This window comes from Sciurus vulgaris (genome assembly GCF_902686455.1).
Source record: "Sciurus vulgaris genome assembly, chromosome: 7".
Lineage (NCBI taxonomy): Eukaryota > Metazoa > Chordata > Mammalia > Rodentia > Sciuridae > Sciurus > Sciurus vulgaris.
The window spans coordinates 35,183,343-35,192,137 of NC_136467.1; positions in this window are offsets into that span (position 1 = coordinate 35,183,343).

The window sequence follows — 8,795 nt, forward strand, 5'->3', positions numbered from 1 at the left end:
AAAAGCAATGTAAAGGATCGATGAAATTAAGAATTGGTTCTTTGAAAAGATAAACAAGATTGATAAATCTTTGTACAACCTAACAAAAAGAAAGAGAGATAAGAACCAAATATACAAAATTAAAGGTGAAAATGGAGATACCACCGTAGACATTTTCTGAAATCCCAACAATCATTAAAAATTTATACTCCAATAAACTGGAAAATCTAAAAGATATTAACAAATTTATTAACATGTGTGACCTGCCCAAAATTGAGCCACTAGGATATAGAAACCCAAACAGACCAATATCAAGCAATGGGATGGAATCAGGAAATAAAGTTTCCCAATAAATAAAAGCCCAGGACCAGATGAATCCTCAGCTGAAGTCTACCAGACCTTAAAGAACCTAACATCGATCCTCTTCAAATCATTTCATGAAGTAGAAAGGAAGGGAACATTGCCAAATTAATTTTATGAAGCCAGTATTACCCTGAAAAGAACACTTAAAATATCCCAAATGAACTTAGATCAAAAATCCCTAATACAAACTACATTCAAAAACACTTTAAGATAGTACACCACGATCAAGTGGGTTTTATCCAATGTAGTCAATGTTGGATAAACATGTGGAAATCAAATGTCATTGTGGGTTTTATCCAATGTATTCAATGCTGGATAAACATGTAGAAATCAAATGTCATTGTAATTTACCACATAAATAGAATTAAGGATAAAATCAGTTAGTCATCTCAATAGGTGCAGAAAAAGTCTTCATCAAAATCTAGCACCCATTGATATTTTAAAAAATGCTGGAAAAAACTAGGAGTAGAAGGAACTGACCTCAACATTGTAAAGGCTATAAACAAACAAACAAACAAACAAAAAAACCCAAAGCCAAAATCATACTAAATGGAGAAAAAACTAAAAGGCTTTCCTCCAAAATTAGGAGCAAGGATGTTCACTCTCACTACTCTTGTTTAGCAAAGTCTTTGAAACTCTAGCCTGAGCAATCAATCAGGCAAGAGAAGGAATTTAAAGGGATACAATCAGAAAAGAGGTAAAATTATCTCTGCTTGCTGATACCATAATCCTCTATCTAGAAGACTCCAAAAAATACTAATGGAAGACTTTTAGAGCTATAAATTCAGCAAAATAGCAGGCTACAAGATCAACATACATAAGTCAATCACGTTCTATCCTACAATAATGAATCTGCTAAGAAAGAAATCAGGAAAACTATCTCATTCACAATAACCTTACAAAAATAAAATACTTGGGAATAAATCTAACCAAGGAGACAAAAGACCTCTACAATGAAAACTATAGAACATTTGAAGAAAGAAATCAAGGGAGATCCTAGAAAATGGAAAGACCAGTTAAACTCTTAGATAGGCAGAAATAATATTATCAAAATGATCATACTATCAAAGTATTATACAGATTCAGTGCAATTACCATCAAAATACTAATGATGTTGTTCACAGAACTAGAAAAAGTGGTTTTAAAATTCATTTGGAAGAATAGGAGGCCCAGAAGAGGGAAAGCAATCTGAGCAAAAAGAACAATGCTGCAGGCACTACAATACCGGGCCTCGAACGACATACAGAGCTATATGGCAAAAACTGCATGCTATCCAGCACCAGCACAGTTGTGAAGACCAATAGAAAAGAAAGTGTGGAATAGAATAGAAAAAATCCACATACGCATAATCATCTGATACTCAACAAAGGTGCCAAAAACATGTTGGAGAACAGAAAGCATTTTTAACAAATGCTGCTGGGGAAACTAGATATCCATATGTAGAAGAATGAAATTACATCCCTCTCTCTCACCCTGCACAAAAAAATCAGTTCAAAGAGATAAAAGACCTAGGAATTAGACCAGAAACTCTGCAACTACGGGGAGAAACTGCAGGCTCAACACTCCAACACATTGGCACAAGCATCAAGTGCCTTTACAAGACCCTTAAAGTTCAGAAAAGAAAAGAATCAACAAATGGGACAGCAATTGAATTAAAAACCTTTTTCACAGCAAAGGAAACAATCAAATGTGTGAAGAGAGAACCTGCAGAATGGGAGAAAAATTTTGCCAGCTGATCCACTGACAGGGGATGGATATCCAGAATATCTAAAGAACTCAAAAAACTTAACACCAAAAAAAAAAAAAAAAAAAAGGAAAAAAAAAATCTCCAAAAAAACCAATAATCCAATCAATAAATGGAAAAAAGAACTAAACAGATATTTCTTAAAAGAAAAAATATAAATGACCCACAAATATATACAAAAATGTTCAATATCCCTAGCAGTCAGGGAAATGCAAATCAAAACTACCCTGAGCTTTCATCTCACTCCATTTAGAATGCCAATCATCACACACAATAATAATAAAATACACACAATAATAAGTACCCGGCAATGATGTTGGTCAAAAGGTACATTTATACATTGTTGGTGTGGCTACAAATTAGGAGGACCACTTTGGAAAGCAGTATGAAGATTTTCAAAGACTAGGAATGGAACCATTATATGATCCAGCCACCACTCCTTGGTACTTATTCAAAAGGTCTAAAATCAGCATGCTATAACGCTACAGCCACATCAATGTTGATAGCAGCACAATTCATAATAGCAAAAGTTATGAAACCAGACCAGATGCCTGTCAGCAGACCGATCACAAAGAAAATGTGATATACATGCATATAGGAGTTTATTCAGCCACAAAAATGAATGAAATTATGGCATCTGCTGGTAAATGGATGGAACTGGAGAACATCATGCTAAGTGAAAGTTAAGTTTTGAATGTTTTCTCACATATGCGGAAGCTAGAGTAAAATAAGGCAAAGTGGGAGATTCCACAAAAATAGAAGGGAGCTCAGTAGAGAAGAGGAAAGGAGAGAGGAAAGAAAGAAGGAACTATGGAATTTTGTTAGCTCAGCTAATCATTATTCAATTTTATTTATTTTTTCAAAGAACCATCATTTTTTTTTGTCAAATTTTTTCAATTGTTTTTTTTTTGCTTCAGTTTCATTGATTTCACTCTGATTTTAATTATTTTTTGTCATCTACACTTGGTGTTGATTTGTTCTTTTTACAGAGCTTTGAGATGTAATGATACGTTATTTATTTGTTGACTTTCTAGTCTTTTAATAAATGAACTCAGTGCATGAACTTTCCTCTCAACACTGCCTTCATAATGTACCCAGAGATTGTGATATGTTGTATCGCTATGCTTATTTACCTCACGTATTTTTTATTTCATCCCTGATTTCTTCTGCTATCCATTTTTCTTTTCTTTTTTCTTTTTTTTTAATTTTTTAAAAATTTTTTTTTATTGTAAACAAATGGGATACATATTGTTTCTCTGTTTGTACATGGCATAAAGGCATACCATTTGTGTTATCATAAATTTACATAGGGTAATGTTGTTTGATTCATTCTTTTATTTTTTCCCTTCCCCACACCCCTCCCACCCTCTTTTTCCTCTATAAAGTCCGTCCTTCCTCCATTCCTGCCCCCCTTCCTAACCCTAACTCTAAACCTAATGCTAACCCTCCCACCCCCCATTATGTGTCATCATCCACTTATTAGCGATATCATTCTTCCTTTGGTTTTTTGAGATTGGCTTATCTCACTTAGCATGATATTCTCCAATTTCATCCATTTGCCTGCAAATGCCGTAATTTATCATTCTTTATGGCTGAGTAATATTCCATTGTATATATATAACCACAGTTTCTTTATCCATTCATCAATTGAAGGGCATCTAGGTTGGTTCCACAATCTGGCTATTGTGAATTGAGCAGCTATGAACATTGATGTGGCTGTATCTCTGTAGTATGCTGATTTTAAGTCCTTTGGGTATAGGCCAAGGAGTGGGATAGCTGGGTCAAATAGAGGTTCCATTCCAAGTTTTCTAAGGAATCTCCACACTGCTTTCCAGAGTGGCGGTACCAATTTGCAGCCCCACCAGCAATGTATGCGTGTACCTTTCTCCCCACATCCTCACCAACACCTGTTGTTGCTTGTATTCTTGATAATCACCATTCTAATTGGGGTGAGATGGAATCTTAGGGTGGTTTTGATTTGCATTTCTTATTTTTCCATATGTTGTTGATTGCTTGTACATCTTCTTCTGTGAAGTATCTATTCATTTCCTTAGCCCATTTGTCGATTGGATTATTTGCATTCTTGGTGTAGAGTTTTTTGAGTTCTTTATAGATTGTGGAGATTAGTGCTCTATCTGAAGTATGAGTGGCAAAGATTTTCTCCCACTCTGTAGGCTCTTTCTTTGCATTGCTGATAGTTTTCTTTGCTGAAAGCTTTTTAGTTTGAATCTATCCCAGTTATTGATTCTTGCTTTTTATTTCTTGTGCTATGGGAGTCCTGTTGAGGAAGTCTGGTCCTAAGCCGACATGTTGAAGATCTGGACCTACTTTTTCCTCTATAAGATGCAGGGTCTCTGGTCTGATTCCGAGGTCCTTAATCCATTTTGAGTTTAGTTTCATGCATGGTGAGAGATATGGGTTTAGTTTCATTCTGTTGCATATGGATTTCCAATTCTCCCAGCACCATTTGTTGAAGAGGCTATCTTTTCTCCATTGCATATTTTGGCACCTTTGTCTAGTATGAGAAAATTGTATTTATTTGGGTTTGTGTCCGTGTCCTCTATTCTGTACCATTGATCTACCTTTCTATTTTGGTACCAATACCATGTCCTTTTTGTTACTATTGCTTTGTAATAGAGTTAAAGATCTGGTGTGTGATACCCCCTGTTTCACTCTTCCTGCTAAGGATTGCTTTAGCTATTCTGGGTTTCTTATACTTCCAGATGAATTTCATGATTGCTTGCTCTATTTCTGTAAGGTACATCATTGGGATTTTAACTGGAATTGCATTGAATCTGTATAGCACTTTTGACAGAATATCCATTTGGACAATATTAATTCTTCCTATCTAAGAACATGGGAGATCTTTCCATCTTCTAAGGTTTTCTTTAATTTCTTTCTTTAGTGTTCTGTAGTTCTCACTGTAGAGTCTTTCACCTCTTTGTGAGATTGATTTCCAAGTATTTTATTTTTTTTGAGGCTATTCTGAATGGGGTAGTTTTTCTAATTATTCTTTCCAAAGATTCATCACTTATGTATAAAAATGCATTAGATTTATGTGCATTGATCTTGTAACCTGCTACTTTACTAAATTCACTTATGAGTTCTCAAAGTTTTCTGGTAGAATTTCCTGGTTCCTCTAAGTATATAATCATATCATCAGCAAATAGGGATAGTTTGAGTTCGTCTTTTCCAATTCGTATCCCTTTAATTTCTTTGGTCTGTCTAATTGCTCTGGCTAGAGTTTCAAGGAGGATATTGAATAGAAGTGTGAAAGAGGGCATCCCTGCCTTGTTCCAGTTTTAGGGGGAATGCTTTCACTTTTTCACCATTTAGAATGATATTAGCCATGGGCTTAGCATAGATGACCTTTACAATGTTAAGGAATGTTCCCACTATCCCTATTTTTTCTTAGTGTTTTGAGCATGAAGGGGTGCTGTATTTTATCAAATGCTTTTTCTGCATCTACTGAAATAATCATGTGATTCTTCACTTTAAGTCTATTGATATGGTGAATGACATTTATTGATTCCTGATGTTGAACCAACCTTGCATCCCTGGATGAAACCAACTTGATCATGGTGCACTATCTTCTTAATATGTTTTGTGGATGCAATTTGCTTAAAATTTTGTTGAGAAGTTTGCGTCGATGTTCATTAAGGATATTGGTCTGAAATTTCTTTCCTCGATGTGTCTCTGTCTGGTTTAGGTATCAGTGTGATATTGGCTTCATAGAATGAGTTTGGGAGGGTTCCCTCCTCTTCTATTTTATGGAATACTTTGAGAAGTAATGGAATGAGCTCTTCTTTAAAGGTTTTGTAGAACTCGGCTGAGAAACCCATCTGGTCCCAGACTTTTCTTTGTTGGTAGGCTTTTGATGACCCCTTCTATTTCATTGCTTGAAATTGATTTATTTAAGTTGTGTATGTCCTCCTCGTTCAGTTTAGGTAATTCATATGTCTCTAGAAACTTGTTGGATGTCTTCGAGGTTTTCTGTTTTGTTGGAGTATAGATTTTCAAAATAGCTTCTATTATTTTTGTATTTCAGTTGTGTCTGTTGTGATATTTCCTTGTTCATTCCGAATTTTACTGATTTGGGTTTCTCTCGTCTTCCTCTTTGTTAGTGTGGCTAAAGGTTTATCAATTTGTTTATTTTTTCGAAGAACCAACTATTTATTTTGTCAATTTTTTGTATTGTTTCTTTTGTTTCAATTCGTTGATTTCAGCTCTGAGTTTTAACTATTTTCCTGTCTTCTACTACTTTTGGTGCTGGTGTCTTCTTCTTTTTCCTAGGGTTTTGAGCTGTAGTGTTAGGTCGTTTATTTGTTGAGTTTACTTCTTTTATTAAATGCGCTCCATGAAATAAATTTCCCTCTAAGTACTGCTTTCATAGTGTTCCAGAGATTTTGATATGATGTTTTCCTTGTTCTCATTTACCTCTAAGAATTTTTTAATTTCCTTCCTAATATCTTCTGTTATCCATTCATCATATTAAGCATATTGATTAATCTCCAGATGTTGGAGTAGTAGTTTCTGTTTTTATACTCTTTCATTTATTTCTATCTTCAATCCATTATGTTCTGATAGAATATAAGGTAGTGTCTCTATCTTCTTGTATTTGCTAACATTAGGCTTTGTGGCATAATATATGGTCTATTTTAGAGAAGGATCCATGTGCTGCTGAGAGGAAAGTGTATTCGGCCTCTTTGTTGGATGGTATATTCTATAAATGTCTGTTAAGTCTAAATTATTGATTGTGTTATTGAGATCTATGGTTTCTTTGTTCAATTTTTGTGTGGAAGATCTGTCCAGTGGTGAGAGAGGCATGTTAAATCACCTAGTATTATTGTGTTATGGTCTATTTGGTTTCTGAAATTGAGAAGGATTTGTTTGACATACATGGATGAGCCACTGTTTGGGGGGCATAGATTTTTATGATTGTTATGTCTTGCTGATTTATGCTTCCCTTAAGCAGTATGTAATGTCCTTCTTTATCCCTTCCTACTAGTTTTGGCTTGAAGTCACATTATCTGAAATGAGTATGTATACTCCAGCTTTTTTGCTGTGTCCGTGTGCATGGTGTTTTTTCCTATCCTTTCACCTTAGTCTATGGGTAACTCCTTTCTATGAGATGAGTCTCTTGCAGGCAGCATATTGTTGGATTTTCTTTTTAATCCAATCTACCAGTCTATGTCTTTTGATTGATGAGTTCAGGCCATTAACATTCAGGGTTATTATTGTGATATGATTTGTATTCCCAGTCATTTGACTCATTTTTGTTTTTTGACATGCTTTGGTTTCTCCTTTATTTGGCTATTCCTTTAGGCTAGTTCCTCCCGTTGCTGATTGCATCGTTGTTTTTCATCTCTTCCTCATGGTATATTTTGCTGAGAATGTTCTGCAATGCTGGCTTTCTTTTTGTAAATTCCTTAGCTTTTGTTTATTATTTCATCGTCAAAATCTGAAAGTAAGTCCACATTATCTGTAATGAGGATGGATACTCCAGCTTTTTTGCTGAGTCCATGTGCTTGGTATTTTTTTCCCCATCCTTCCACCTTTAGTCTATGGGTATCTTTTTCTATGAGGTGAGTCTCTTCCAGGCAACATATTGTTGGATCTTTCTTTTTAATCCAATCTGCCAGTCTATGTCTTTGGATTGATGAATTCAGGCCATTAAAAATTCAGGGTTATTATTGAGATATGATTTGTATTCCCAGTCATTTGGTTCATTTATTTTGTTTATTTAGTTATTTATTTGACACGACTTGGTTCCTCTTTATTTGACAATTCCTTTAGGATAATTCCTCCCCTTTGCTGATTTGCTTCTTTGTTTTCATCTCTTCCTCATGGAATATTTTGGCTGAGAATGTTCTGTAATGCTGGCTTTTCTTTTGTAAATTCTTTTAGCTTTTGTTTATCATGGAAGGATTTTATTTCATCGTCAAATTTGAAGGTAAGTTTTGCTGGGTAGAAGATTCTTGTTGGCATCCATTTTCTTTCAGGGCTTGCGTGCATTTGCTCTTTCATCTCATCATTTGCTTCTCTGATCATTTTAATTATGTACATTCTGAACTCCTTTTCTGTCATTTCTTCTGCCATGCTGTCATTGGGTTTTATTGATGTAACATCTAGATATGTTTGCAGCATTTTCTTCCCTTGTTTTCTCATATTGTTCAGGTATCAGTGGACCGCTGAGATATTGCAGATTTCCTCTATTGACTTATAATGTCCCTGAAGATTTCTAGTATATCCCCTCTTAGCCTTCAGTAGCCTGAAGTCTTGGAGGAAGTTGATAGTGTGGTGCTCCACAAGGAAGCTGCCTCTCTAGGGAGTGGTGGCCTTCAGTTGGGGTATATTCCCTGCTAGTGGGGCAGAGGTGCCTCCACTTGTTGACCAATGGTCATCCAAAGGGGAACTAGGGCTGCAGGCTCAAGCAAGGCCTGTTTGGGCCTGTGTCTCTGGTTTTACCATCCTTGTGGGAAAACCCTCACCCAGCATAGAAGACTCACCCTGTGGGGAGGTCTCGCTGGTCAGTTCCCTTCCTAGAGGTTCCCCTCAATCCACAACTACCACCTGGGCTGGGCTGCCTCCTCTGCAACGTTCCCAGTGGCCCGGACCTACCTCCTGGGCCTGGGAGCCTCACCTTTCGCAGACGAGTCTCCTTAGGCTGCCCTCCTCAGAGAATCTGCCCGCAGTCCTGGAACCTTCA